The 15,797-nt window shown below is 31.4% G+C and overlaps 1 pseudogene; it reads left to right on the top strand.

Moving 5' to 3' along the window:
* The window catches only part of LOC111631816, a 40,687-nt pseudogene that overhangs the window by 17,957 nt on the left and 6,933 nt on the right, over nucleotides 1-15,797 (top strand).

Genomic DNA, 15,797 nt, shown 5'->3' with positions numbered 1-15,797 from the left:
GTTTTAAATTCGAATTTGTTATTGCGTATTGGTTCGATTATAGAACGATTGTAAACGTTTCAGAAAATTGATCAAATTGAAAATAGTTCGTTTGATTTTCGGCAATTCTCTTCAGCGGTAGGTGTTATATAACAATTACTATGGTTATTGAAATATTGGATGTAAATGGGGTTTGCTTGCAAAACCTCCGCTGACGAAGTCGCGGGTAACAGCTAGTAATGTTATATAATTACAGAAGATTTTTCAAAAGAACTTTTTCTTACAATATAAAATCGCTACTCGCTGTAAATTGTAACTATATTTTTCGAAATTATATCTTAGTTAATTTTGAAATAAAATGTGCATAATTATTGATAAAAATTTAATTAAAAGTATAAAAATTTAATTTGTTTGACTCTGATGAAACCGTGTTGTAGTGTTGTAGATGACACAAACTGAATAAAGTGGTGAATAATCTGCCAAGTGTTGAATAATGTCACCGTAGTGTGTCTGTAAAAACATTTAAAATTTATTTCATTCAATGTTTTAATGTATAAGACAATTTAAGAATTGAAAAAAGTAGCATTAACACATTCGTAGACATTTTTAAATTGAATTGTTATAAAATATTGATATTTATTTAATTTACAGAATATTCTGGCATTTAAAATGCATAATTATTGATAAAAATTTAATTAAAAGTATAAAAATTAATAATTCATTTGATTCGATGATTTAATGATATAAGACAATTTAAGAATTTAAAAAAGTAGCATCAAAACATTCGTAGCCATTTTTAAATTGAATTGTTCTAAAATATTGATATTTATTTAATTTACAGAATATTCTGGCATTTAAAATGCATTGATTATAATTCTAATATACAAGGTCAACTTTATTGTATTTCTGATAATTATTCGTGGTAAACATGATAATGTTTATCTACAAATTATTAAAAACAAAATGCAAATTTAGATATTAATTTTATCGTTATTATCACATTAACAAATAGAATTTAGCAACGGTTAGGTTTTTATTTCGTATCTGTAACAATGGGTTAATTGCTTACGTTCATATGCAACGGGTGATCGATTAATTAATAAGCATTAAGCTTAAGAATGGAAAACGATCGGGAAATCCAAAATCAAAGATTGAAAGAATCGTGAAAATTTTCCACTTATATGTGGATAAACCCGCTTTTATTATGTATTATAAAATAATTATGTAATTCTATTTAGGATGAAGTTAATATTGCAACACTACCCTTAAAGAAATTACAGCTAATTCCCTTTTACTCAAAGAACTATCCGGTCCTGTCAGTTAGGATCGCGATTTTTGAAAAGTGCTTTCTTTGGCCGACACCACGATTGGAGAATTGTTTGTTAAGTTATGGCAACGCAACACTTGGGCGATCTGCCTAGGCCAGTGGTTCTCAAAGCGGGTGCCGCAAGTACGCCACAAGGGTGTCCCGAAATTTTTAAANTATATTATAAGATACAAATATATATATATATAAACACAATAAACGAATCCATAAGAAGGCAAAACGTTGTGTGCTACGTAATCAAATTCGTTTATCAATTTTATTATATAGCTTTCGACCAATGATCAGCATGCACGTTATCTAATCTTACGTTGATTTCTAAACTTCGTTAATGACGTCTATTTATAATGTTTAACACTCAGTTAAACTTTCTATTTGTGAACGTTGGATATAACTTGAATGTGAGAAAGCAGTAAGTATAACACTTCATATTAAATGTACTAAATAATTACTCAATGTTAATACTTGTTTAATATAATATGCTATAAATAACTTATAGTAATGGAGAAGATGAAACTTTATAAGGAAGTGGGTGGAGTGCGTACGTTTACATTTTTATCTGAAGAATCGTTTTTATCTGGAATGAATTATAAAGCAAAACCCGGAGATTTGTTTCTCGTTAGTTATCCGAAATGTGGAACAACTTGGATGCATCATATAATCACGTTAATCCTTTGTAAAGGTCAACCCTCAGAGGATCCGTTAGATTTCATGTTAGGTTGTCCGTTTATAGAAACAATGGGAAAAGAATACATAGAAATGACTAAACAGAAAGTCATGAAAACACATTTACCGTTTTCTGCTATTCCTTTTTCTCCTGAAGCTAAATATATTTACACTATCAGAAATCCTAGAGATTGCTGCGTTTCTTGTTATCATTTCATGAAATTACTTCCAGTTCCCGAGAAAGAATTAAGTTTTCAAGAAATTTTTGAAGCATTTCTCCGAGGTAATTTAGGAGGAGGCGATTATTTCGATCACCTTCTCGGATGGTGCGAACATAAAAATGACAACAACGTTCATTTTGTAACATACGAAGATCTGAAGAAAGATATCAAGGGAGAAATATTGAAAATAGCCAAATTTATGGGAGAAGAATACGAGAAAAGTATTTTGAATGATCCAACAATATTAGAAAAAATTATTCATTACAGCAGTTTCGATTATATGAAGGAGAACAGCAAGAATAACGTTGATGTGCTTTTTCAAAAAGACAAAACGTGGCTAGAAAACAAAAATATACCTCCAGAGATGAGAAAAGTTGTACAAAATTTAAATAAAACAGGAAAAGATACAAAAGGCGGGACTCTGGTTAGAAAAGGAATCGTTGGCGATTGGAAAAATCACTTTAACGAAGAACAAATTCGATTGTTAAATGAAAAAATCGTGGAAAAAACAAAAGACAGCGACGTCATGNAAAAGTTGTACAAAATTTAAATAAAACAGGAAAAGATACAAAAGGCGGGACTCTGGTTAGAAAAGGAATCGTTGGCGATTGGAAAAATCACTTTAACGAAGAACAAATTCGATTGTTAAATGAAAAAATTGTGGAAAAAACAAAAGACAGCGACGTCATGAATTTGTGGAAAGACATTTTTGAAAATAATTAAATATGAAATACAATGACTTTTATTACATTTATAAAAGTAATTCCGAAATTCTATTATAAAGCTTATTGTCCATTAATAATGTTATAAATCACAGAAGATTTTTCAAAAGAACTTTTTCTTACAATATAAAATCGCTACTCGATATAAATTGTAAGTTTATTTCATTGATATTATATCTTACTTAATTTTAAAATAAAATGTGCATAATTATTGATAAAAATTTAATTAAAAGTATAAAAATTAATAATTCATTTGATTCGATGATTTAATGATATAAGACAATTTAAGAATTTAAAAAAGTAGCATCAAAACATTCGTAGCCATTTTTAAATTGAATTGTTCTAAAATATTGATATTTATTTAATTTACAGAATATTCTGGCATTTAAAATGCATTGATTATAATTCTAATATACAAGGTCAACTTTATTGTATTTCTGATAATTATTCGTGGTAAACATGATAATGTTTATCTACAAATTATTAAAAACAAAATGCAAATTTAGATATTAATTTTATCGTTATTATCACATTAACAAATAGAATTTAGCAACGGTTAGGTTTTTATTTCGTATCTGTAACAATGGGTTAATTGCTTACGTTCATATGCAACGGGTGATCGATTAATTAATAAGCATTAAGCTTAAGAATGGAAAACGATCGGGAAATCCAAAATCAAAGATTGAAAGAATCGTGAAAATTTTCCACTTATATGTGGATAAACCCGCTTTTATTATGTATTATAAAATAATTATGTAATTCTATTTAGGATGAAGTTAATATTGCAACACTACCCTTAAAGAAATTACAGCTAATTCCCTTTTACTCAAAGAACTATCCGGTCCTGTCAGTTAGGATCGCGATTTTTGAAAAGTGCTTTCTTTGGCCGACACCACGATTGGAGAATTGTTTGTTAAGTTATGGCAACGCAACACTTGGGCGATCTGCCTAGGCCAGTGGTTCTCAAAGCGGGTGCCGCAAGTACGCCACAAGGGTGTCCCGAAATTTTTAAATAATTAAATTAAAATTATATAAAATAATTAAATTAAAGTATTAAATTAAATAAATAATTTAAACAATTATAAAAAATAAATATTGGTTGTTTTCTACTAATCTTGTTACGTCGCCATTTGTCTCAGTGAATCGGTAATTGGCGACACTTAAATACTAGAAACAAAACGAGCTAGTTACTAGTTGTCTGTTCTTCTGTTCCTTCAGCGAGTAGAAGTGCAATATAAATTCGTTGAATGCAGTAAGTACTGTAGTTGTGTTTATTATTTTGTTATATGTTCAGACAATAACGAAAAAGCATCATATACAAATATTCTTTGTTTTTTACAGCAAGAAAAAGAAATTACTAACTTGTAATTAAATTTTATAATTAAATATTGAAGTTATTTATGTCATTCAATATTACGAATAACCTAAAAATGGGATTTATCTGATGTGATGATAAATTAATTCTCAGACCAAAATGTATTGTGAGTGGTTTGGTTTTATCAAATGAAGCTATGGTTTCTAGTAAATTATTGCGACACTTCTCCGCAAAACATGATCACTTGTTTAAAAACCTCTTGAATATTTCAAAGATTTGATAAAATTACAAGAAAAACAAAGTAAAAGTTTTGTAAAAAAATATACAATTGCTGACCGTGTTCAAGAAGCCAGTTATTCAGTCGCAGAAATAATCGCGAGAGAAATGAAGCCTCATACTTTTGGCGAAACTTTGATTCGCCCGGCCTGTACAGCAATTGTGAGAACAATTTTTGGTGCTGAAGCAGAAGAAGAAATAAAAATGATTCCTTCGTCAAATGACACTACGAGTAGACGTATTAGTGATCTATCAGTTAATATTGAAAAATCAGTAATAAATAAAATAATCAAATCGAAATTATTTATGTTTGCAGTTGGATGAGTCAATTGATATCGGTGGTAAAGCACATTTACTTGCCTTCACTCGATTTATTGAAGATAATGAAATTTTAGAAGAATTTTTATGCTGCAAGGAATTCGAAAAAAACTACGACGGGAAAATATGTTTTTGATATCATGAACACATATTTTAATACGCATGGTCTATCTTGGAAATCTTGCGTGAGTGTATGCACAGATGGCGCCCCTTCAAAGATTGGAACTATAAAAGGATTTATTTCATACGCTAAAAAAGAGAAACGAAAACATTGTAACAACTCACCGATTCATTCATCGTGAATCATTGGTAGCAAAGACTCTGAACTCAAAAGAGTGTTAGAAGAAATCATTAAAATAATTAATTATATCAAAGCTAGGCCATTAAAATCGCGTATATTTGCAAAACTATGTGAAGAGATGCAATCTCATCATAATAACCCGCTTCTTCATACCGAAATGAGATGGCTTTCGAAAGGTCGCGTATTAAATCGTGTTTTTGAACTTAAAGAAGAAATATTAATATTTTTTCAACACGAAAACAAACCAGAATTTACTGTATTGTTACAAAGTGATTCTTGTTGTTCCAAACTAGCTTATTTAACAGACATGTTTGATCACCCGAACAAGTTAAACTCTAGCATGCAAAGTAGAAATGAAAATATTTTAATATCTGTGGGTAAAATTAAAGCTTTTAAAGATTAAAAAAAAGTGGAAGGTAAAAGTAAACGCAAATAATGTAGAAATGTTTATTCAAGTTGCCAAAGCGAAATGTAACAATACAAATTTGCAAAAACTTATTTACAGTCATTTAACGTCGTTAGAAGAAAAAATTAACCATTATTTTTCCGACATATAACTTAATTTGTACGACTGGATTCGAAATCCTTTTGTAGAGACATCAGAAATAAGTAAGTTCAGTCTTGCAGAAGCCGAAGAATTAATACGTAACGATCGTACGTTAAGATTGAAGCATTCAGAAATGAGTCTGAATTCATTTTGGATAACAATTATGAAAGAATATCCCGATATAGGGTTCAAAGCACGTAATATTTTATTGCAGTTTTCCACATCGTATCTCTGTGAATCGCTATTGCATATTCGAATATTAGTGGCGGAGTGGAAGCGCCGCATTGTCAGCATCCAAGAAACCAGATTCGCACACGCGCTTTACAGAGCACCGACCTCACCCGGTTTAGCCGGTGGAAGCCTTGGACCTCGGGTGGATGGTACACATTTAACGCTTCCAATTCTATACGGGACTGGTTCTGGGCCGTTAGCCGCCCGCCCGCTAGATATTTGGCCGCCCTCGCCCGATTACGCGAATCGCGAGTAGATTTATAACTTAACCCAGAGCTTCTTAAACTATGGGTCGCGACCCCATTTGAGGTCGCTTAGCGAAATCTTGAGTCGCGAGATTTTAATGCAATATATTGAAAATAATTTGAGAGTTTGAAAATGGCACGCTTTGTGTCACTTCTGGTGCAACGAGACAACGATTCAGCAACACTGATTGTAGTGTGAACTAGTGTAGTGTTGTCGCTTTTCAGTGTATTCAGTTGTCTCTGTTCCATTGTAACACAAGAGTGAACTGTGGTAGTATACCATTATTGATTTTGCAAATTTGTATATATCTTCATTTTATATTTTTTGGGTCGCGAAAAAAATCACAATCATAAATGGGGTCGTGAATAAAGAAGTTTAAGAAGCCCTGATATAAACTAAATTTAATTAATTTTATGAAGTTTAAGTTATTTCTATTTTTTTATTTTATTATAAAATATGTTTTTGTAAATTTTCCTCCGATGGAGATAATTATGATTAATTCTTTTGAAGACAAAATCCTTTCCAAAAAATATAGGAATCACCATTTATTAACTTTGTGTTCCAGACATTACACTTTTGTCGACTGACCATTCTTTTTAGGCTACTGGCCGCCAAACAGTCCTCTAAAAAACATAAAAATATCCAATAAAAAATATATACATTTTTAAAAACAGGAACTGGTGATATTCGGACATCTTCTCTCTTCCATCACACCTTCTTGGGGTTCGGCTTTTATCTACAACGGAATAAGCGCTGGTAAAATGCAGATGAGGAAAACTGGCCCCCGGTGACGATACTTTAAATTTTTTTTGTAATTTTTTTTAACACACACAAAGTTAATAAATGGTGGTTCCTATATTTTTTGGATAGAACTTTGTCTTCAAAAAAATTAATAAAATATGTTATTAAGCAATATAATTATTCACTTGAAGTTAAGACCATTTACCAAAATAAAATATTTTCGAGTCTTTTTTTCCTCCTTTACACAAACGCAAAAGTAACAGTTAAAACAACTTGCAGTAAAAACTTCATTAAAATGACAAATAACGTTATAAACAGGCTAAAAACATAATAGATTAGTGTGAAAATGTAACCTTTGGGTTTAATGTGAAAACCGTCAGGTTCTCTAATAAAAGGCTGACGTTTGATATCAATTTTAACTTTGTGTGGATTTTATTATCTATAATCGTTTGTCATCTTAAATTAATCAAGTATTTTCTTCAAGCCTATTTAACTGTTACTTCTGTGTAATAGATCTTAAACAAAGTAATTTTTTACATAGCTTCAACTTTCAAGTGATTATACTTGAAATCTTCTTCCAACACAAAGCATTTCAGGTGATATATAACTTGACAAGAACCAAAGAAATGAATTAGCAGGCTCTCTTCTTCATTATTACCGCAGTAACTACAAATCATATCGCTCGGACAGGTCGTGATAACCAGGCATTCAATGGTAGTTGCAAGCCTTAACATCCAAAGACTCGATTTAAAAAATTATTCTTACATTTTACAAGTTAATTTTAATTTAATGTGATTCCACGTTATTTTGTGTTTACTTTTACATGATAAACACAAAGTAATATATTTTAATGTAAAACAATCGACTACGTTTTAATTACTGCAAAAAAGTGCAGAAAAAATTACTTTTGTATTTCTTGGTAGTAGTTAAATCACAATATCTTAACGAGTAAATGTAATAAAATTCAAAAATAAGATTTGAAAAGAACCAATTCATTTTTTAAGAAAAACTTAAAAAGAACTAATAAGTGATTGTTACCGATAATAAATATTAGAGAGGTTGCGGCCGACGTTTTCAACGCAAAAACGTGTACGTCGGATATTTAGCGCCGCTTTCCTAAAAACGTAGAAGTTTGGCAATGGTGTTCGGGACGTCGAGCATGATTCCACTGACTATCCAAACACCATTGTCAAACTTCTAAGCTTATAGGAAAGCGGCGCTAAACGTCCGACGTACAAGTTTTCGCGTTGAAAACGTCTGCCGCAACCTCTCTATTATTGTGAAACGATGACAGGTAGTTTTTGTAATAATTAATATAAACACTAAAATAGTGTGGTTGAGATTACGGGATTATCTCAATTTATACGTTACATGTAATATATATTTATCGGACTTATGAAATCCATTTATACATTCACTAGGTGAGAGATCGGCAGTTTGTCAAGTGAGCAGAGCCAAATTGTCATGAAAACAGGATAACAAAAGTACCAGAGAGCCGCATATTAATTTAAATGTGCGAAATATGACACACGACAGAGGCGCCTCTAGTGGCCGTTTTCGGCATAACGTTACACGGATGGACGGACACGCGTTCAATGGGTTATATATATAGATATGCTTCAAATGCTACCACTCTTATGCGACTCATATTGATCAACGCGAGTGTGGTCATATGCAGACGGAGAACAAGTCGAAGTTTGTTCGGCGGCTCTATCTCATAAACTCATAACTTATAAATTAAATTTTTGCATGAAAGTATTTCACGTAAAATGTTCATTTCACTCTCTAACATGTAAGTTCAATATTATGATTGTCAGGATTTTCCTTTTACAAACAAAAGTTCTGAGTTACATAAGTGTACATTTACGTCTTTTTATATCGCACAAAACTGCAAATTATTCTAATGCCACTTGAAGAAACTTGTAAATTTTTGAAATCTGAATTGAAGCTGCAGCTTTTGATATCCAATCCGAATGCTTAAAAGTGCCGACATAATTGTTTCCGGACTTTTCAAACATCTTTAAAGTTCAGTAACTTGAAACTATCGCACTTGATCATACACTCCAGACACGAAACAAAAGAGAACTTTCCAAACTTGAAGCACGCTTACGACTATTTCCTTGCCACACACCAAGTGGCATTCGACGTTCGTTGTCAAAATTGTGGCTACGAAACAAAAGGCTTTCCTATTACTTTGTTTAAAGAAAAACGGAGCTTCTGAGGTGCGTCGATACTTGAACGCAGAACTTTCTCTCACCGCTAAAATGGACGTTGCGTCAACGATCACGTAGCTCTGTATTGATACTTCCCACGTGTTCAGACCAATAGGCGTGTGATGTCTCTTCTGTTGGTGTTTCTAAAGAACATGGTTTATGTGCCACCATTATCCACGTCTTTGGCAAAGCTCCGGGACCTCATTACATCTGCAATTACGATCATTCAGCCAATGCGAAAGGAGAACTAGAAATTGTGTAGACATACGACTAGAAAAAAACACACATAGAACAACTTCATTCGTGTAACACAAACTTCGATTGCTTCTAAATCTTTTCAATGAAAATATATTTTGTATACGCTTCGGACGAAATTGTTTTCAGCAAGAATTCCTTTATTGTATAAAGTGAAGAAGGTAATAGAAAAAGATAAAGAGTAATCACGAATGTAGGCTAAATTTCCCAGTTATCAGAAAACGCACTTACACTATAATAAATAACCGAAATACCGAAATGGCGTGAATAATTAAACATGTAAATATAATAACAAATAATAAATGTCGTCAATGAACGTTTCGATTAGCAATAAATAATTATGCGTATTGGGTAGTAATAATTATTTAATTGGGAATATGCGATATACACTTGAGATTAAATTATGTTGAAGACATTACGTAACCGTACCGAGTGATATCAATGTTTCTTAACTTTTCCATTTTGAATGTCAGGTGGAGCCACAAGCTTTTTTTTTTAAATTTGTAACTGCCGACTTAACCGCCAATTTGATTAAATTTCGAAAGGATTCGAGGTTCGTGCATTATGAAAAGGAAAGAAATGCAGTCTTTTTTAATTAAGAGAGGGAGGAGATTTGTTGCAAAGAAGAGAAATGCCGACAACGATAATGTTGAATTTATAAGGTGAGACGAACGTTTTAATTGGAATATTTCCGAGTAAATACTCGAACAGATTAAATAATTAGGATATTTTAAAGATTTAATTCGATAAAGCAGTGAAAATATAAATGGGTTCCGTGAAATTAATGAATATTTTATTATATTTAAAAATGGGCACAATTTTCTTTATTCCGAAAGCACGTGGAAAAACTCGACTGAAAGGTTTTCAATCACTTTCGTCTGTCGTTAGACGTAAATTGTCTTTCCACTCAAACAAGGCGCATTATTTCTCTTTAATGTTAAAAGAAGGAAAATACTCGGAAGATTGTATCACTTTATGGATCATTAACATATCTGGTTTATCTTTTAGATTTTCCAGTTCTCCCCTTAAGTAACCCGAAAGGTCGTATGTATATTTAAAATTTATGTGTCTAATAATATAAAAGTCTGTCACGTTTCTTTTAAGTAACAAAATAATAATAAAAATTAAAGTTTTATTTTACAATGTTTGATATTTACGTTTTTTCTTGTAAGATTTACTTTGGAGGAGTCCAACGTTTCCCCCGAAGAATTAAGGATGAAATCTGAAAGTTTCGAAGAAAGAAGTGAACATTTACTACTGAGAAAATGGATTTAAAGATCGGAAGGACTTTCTTTGTGATAATTTTATCGAGAAAAATGTTTTTGTAAATAAACCCTGAACAATTTTTGTCGGGACGGAAAGAAAAGAAGAAATTGTTATAAGCGGTTTTTTTGTGCATTTTACGATAAATCAGTGTTTTGAAATTGGATTTATTTTAGATTAAATATAGATTTATTTTTAAGATATAGCCAATAAGTCGAACATCTATTTATTTTGTGGTTCTATTTATTGATTTATGTTCGATGTTTAAATTCAGATTTAACATTGTTTGACTTTTCTATAGATTTTGTGCACGAAAATCCAAAGAAATTTCGTTGTGAAGATTGTGGAAAAGAATTCCGTTTCAAGATCGAATTAGAACGTCATCGCAGGATTCACACGGGAGAAAAGCCATTTCCTTGTCAGTTCTGCGCTCGAAGATTCAGTCGTAAGTACAATTTACGACGGCACGTTAGGATTCATTCTGGAGAGAAACCTTTTACCTGCGACCATTGCAAATGCAGCTTTACACAACGCCATCATCTACTAAATCATCTTCGCATTCATACAGGAGAAAAGCCATTTGCCTGTGATCAGTGCAAACGGAAATTTTCAAGGAAAGATAATTTAATACGTCATCTTTGCATTCATACAGGGCAAAAGACTTGAAACTTAAGCTGAATTTTCAAGACAATTTATCACAGGAAACACCTGTCGAATAAATATTCGTATAGCCCATTTTCGAATTTTAAATTTTTTAGAATTGTTTCAATATTCATTGTATTCAACGTTGTTTCAAAACGTGTAATATGATTTAAATATTTGTTCTATGTAATTTATATAGTTACAAAAATAAAATGTTTTCCAATTGTAAGATAAAGTTTTCTTATTGTAATTAAGAAATAAAGAAACTTCGTTACAAGAAAGTAAAATGATGACAGTCATCTTTGAATAACAAATGACTGAGAAGTTTTAATTTAATTTTTGAATCGTTAAATGCAACGTAATTTGGAAAATACTCGGAGGTTGACATCACATTATGTTTTGTTTAGTAAAAGGAAACACCTGTGTGTATGGGCACGCAACAAAAAACATTACAATCATAAATATTAATTCCAACAAAATAAAATAATGTTCATAATACAGCGCATAGTAATAATCATGTTAAATAATACATATTACTGTACTTTGTTTTACACGTATATCTCGAAGGGTCGCGAGTAGTGGTATTCTTCCTTTGACTTTATTGTTAGTACAGGGGTCTACGGTTTGGGGGGTCGCCACCTCTTCATTCAGAGGGTATATCTTACCATTCCGATTTTAACAGGGCTGTAGAGCATATTGATAGGAACAAAAAAGTCAAATGAACCGTGCCTCATGGTAATTTGTAAAGAACGCTCACTAGGGGGCGTCCCGAGCCACTAGTACAATCAGAAATCAAACGAAAGAATAAAAACTATTTATATGAAAATTAACGAGTGTCAAACTGAATAAATAATTGGCAAAAGTTGAGAATTATATTGCACCATCCAAGTGTTAAAATTATTTGTATAATATTTATAATAATATTCTTTCCGTTACGGCATTAATATGAGAATTCAAATTGCATTTGTCAAAGAAATTTCCTAATCGACAATCGCACTTAAATGGCTTTAAGCCCGTGTGAAAGCGAAGATGCTTCACTTGATATTCCCTCAGTGTTAAGCTTCGTTTTCAAAGGTGAAAGTTTTCCGGAATGAATCTTCAAGTGTCTTCGTAGATCGGGAAATTGAATGTTTTTCCACATAACTGGTAAGAGAACGGCTTGTCTCCTATACGAATCCTATTACGACATTGTAAGTATGACGACTTTCTCAGGAATATATAATTTAATGACTATTATTACATTTATAAAATTAATTCCGTAATTCTATTACAAAGCTTATACCATTAATAGTAATAATGTTATACAATTACAGAAGATTTTTCAAATGAACTTTCAATATAAAATTGCTACTCGCTATAAATTGCAGCTATATTTCATTGAAATTATATCTTATGTAATTTTAATGAAATCTTATTAAATAAAATATCTTACTTAATAATATCTTATTTAATAATAAGATTATAGTTATAATCTTATTATTAAATATGTATATTTAATAATAAGTTTATATTAATGTATTATAATTATCTATATATATAAAAATGAATGTATGTGTGCGTGTGCCTGTCTGTCCTTCATGCATTACCACACCGTTTATCCGATTGCCATGAAACTTTGGAAAGTTTTTTTAATTTTTTAATACACTCCCGCGAAGTACATTTATCCTACGATAGATGGCGCGCGTTTACACGAGCATTCGCGCACAGCGTGTTCGATCGATTTCAAATTGTGAAGACCATTTCCTCCCTTCAAAAAATATCTCTATATATGCATTAGTGAACTGTTATTTACGATATTTAAAATATTTTGTGATTAATCACTTTATTTCAACTTTTTTTTTGCTAATTACGTATTCGCTCGAGCTTCGTTAAAACCTTAACTGTACCCCGAACAACAACCAAAGTTGTAAAAAGAAATTCGCGTATTTTACCGATCTAGGTATCCCCCCTTTTCCAAATTTTAATATCGACTCAAAATAATTTAAAAAGACAAATTACAATAAAACGGTTTATTATCCAACTATCAGAAATTTCACAACACGCCAAGGAAGAAAGGAAGGAGCAATTAAATAATGAAAATTATAAAGGATTTAAAAATATATATAAAAATGGGGAATATCGCACTTCTGACAATCGCTGCGAGTGTGTGGGCTAAATTTGGAGAATCCGTGCTTCTGGCATGGACAACTGTATGTGGCCGGCTCACGCGTCGAAAAACCTTCCGATTTATTCGTGTACGCACCAGACGGAAAAACAAAAAGTATCGTGTATCCACAAGCACTCAAATAAATAAATAGAATTGAAACGACACTTTGAAATGTTTTTCCGATGAAAATGAATAATAACAATAAGTTTCAATAAAAATAATAAAATGTAAACTCAATTTTATCATAACGAGTTTGCTTGAATTATCTTTTTTCTGAGATCGCAGCAATGCGCGACGGGTAAGCTAGTAATATATAATTATAATATAATAGATTATAATTATAGAAAATAAGATTATAAATATAATCTTTTTTAATAATATCTTATTAAATAAAATGTACATATTTTTATACACTAAATATTGTATATAAATAATGAAAATTTTTAAATTGAAATGTTCTGGAATATTGATATTTATTTAATTTACAGAATATTCTTGCATCTAAAATACATTGATTATAATTATAATATACCAAATCAACTTTATTGTATTTCTGATAATTATTCGTGGTAAACGTGATAATGTTTATGTACAGATTATTAAAAAATATATATAAATTTAAATATTAATTTCATCAATATTACCAAATACAGTTTATCAAAGATTAGGCTTTTATTTCGTATCTGTAACAATGGGTTAAATTCTTTACATTTATATACAACGGGTGATCGGTTAGGGGAAACTGGCTACTATTTTGGCATTACACACGTGGAGAAAACCCGGAAAACTCCCGTACTAGCGTGGCGCGAACCCACAACCGAACTCCCAGTGTTTAGGGTACCGAAGACCGCTTGGCCGCCGGTGGGCGAACCGGAGAGACAAAGGTAAATCAGAAGATGCACTTTTTTACGCATCTCTCAATGGGCTTCTCGCAATGGGCATATCTTGTAAATGATTATTAAACTCCATCATATTTAATACTAAGTGAATTTNTTAGGGTACCGAAGACCGCTTGGCCGCCGGTGGGCGAACCGGAGAGACAAAGGTAAATCAGAAGATGCACTTTTTTACGCATCTCTCAATGGGCTTCTCGCAATGGGCATATCTTGTAAATGATTATTAAACTCCATCATATTTAATACTAAGTGAATTTATCAAATGATGCAACGAACCAACATATATCAACGTTAACCGACCTTTGAATTCATTTCTATAAAAGAAAATAAACAAGTAACGAGTTGCTTAACTTTTCCGGCGACATTTGTTGGCGCCATCTGTTATCATACTTTATTTTTAATAGTTTTATATTTTTAACTATTATAAAATGTCAAAAAGCTTAATTTTGAGGGTAGAAACGGGTTNTTAAATTCTCTACATTTATATACAACGGGTGATCGGTTAGGGGAAACTGGCTACTATTTTGGCATTACACACGTGGAGAAAACCCGGAAAACTCCCGTACTAGCGTGGCGCGAACCCACAACCGAACTCCCAGTGTTTAGGGTACCGAAGACCGCTTGGCCGCCGGTGGGCGAACCGGAGAGACAAAGGTAAATCAGAAGATGCACTTTTTTACGCATCTCTCAATGGGCTTCTCGCAATGGGCATATCTTGTAAATGATTATTAAACTCCATCATATTTAATACTAAGTGAATTTGTCAAATGATGCAACGAACCAACATATATCAACGTTAACCGACCTTTGAATTCATTTCTATAAATGAAAATAAACAAGTAACGAGTTGCTTAACTTTTCCGGCGACATTTGTTGGCGCCATCTGTTATCATACTTTATTTTTAATAGTTTTATATTTTTAACTATTATAAAATGTCAAAAAGCTTAATTTTGAGTTTAGAAACGGGTTTAATAGGAAGAAAAGTATTTTTTATCATTTTTAGAAATCGGACTAATTAACGAAGAAAGCCATTGATTTAAAACAAGGCTTGATTGAGTAAATGGAGTAAAAAGTTTACTGAGAATTTAATGTAATTTATTATACCTGTTTGTTTTATATTTGGTACAAAGGATGTATACTTGTACTAATAAATACATCATATACATAAAAGCTCATTTAAAATATTAGCTTTTAATATTAATTGTAAAATATACAGAACCATACAAAATGATAACATAATTATTAAATTATTTTCGTATAAATTTAATCCAATTCGTCGATAATATTAGAGGAGAAGGTGGTATTATGGAACCCCAATTATATTTTAGTGAATTGTAAACAAGGTATCGTAACTACACCCACATTTTTTGTGCGAAAAGTACTGGTAACTAGTAAACTAAATGTTCCTAATTGGATTTTTCGCTAGTGTAATTATAAGTATGGTTTTTGAAGGCTTTTGTACAAAAAGTCCGAAAGTAGGCTTAGAGAAAATCG

The sequence above is a fragment of the Centruroides sculpturatus genome, unplaced genomic scaffold, assembly GCF_000671375.1.
Source record: "Centruroides sculpturatus isolate CEXI.00-Female unplaced genomic scaffold, Cexi_2.0 scaffold180, whole genome shotgun sequence".
Taxonomy (NCBI): domain Eukaryota; kingdom Metazoa; phylum Arthropoda; class Arachnida; order Scorpiones; family Buthidae; genus Centruroides; species Centruroides sculpturatus.
This window is presented reverse-complemented; position numbering and strand designations above follow the sequence as displayed.